Source organism: Petaurus breviceps, unplaced genomic scaffold, assembly GCF_028583685.1.
Source record: "Petaurus breviceps papuanus isolate PSGF00001 unplaced genomic scaffold, PetGlider_PUasm1.0 138, whole genome shotgun sequence".
NCBI lineage: Eukaryota > Metazoa > Chordata > Mammalia > Diprotodontia > Petauridae > Petaurus > Petaurus breviceps.
The window spans coordinates 10345635-10345862 of NW_027185694.1; positions in this window are offsets into that span (position 1 = coordinate 10345635).

Below are 228 nucleotides of genomic sequence, written 5' to 3' on the forward strand. Positions count from 1 at the left end.
CCGCTCCGAAGCCCCTTAGCAGGGACCAGGCGGGGCCAAGCGCACAGGCAGCTCTGCAGGGAACATTTAAAGAGAGATGTGGAGTCTGTACTGTTTCACAACACTGGATTGAAAGGCGGGATGAATGAGGAAGAGCACACAGACTCCCTCCCTCTCTCTCTCTCTCTCTCTCTGTCTCTGTCTCTGTCTCTGTCTCTGTCTCTGTCTCTGTCTCTGTCTCTCTCTCTC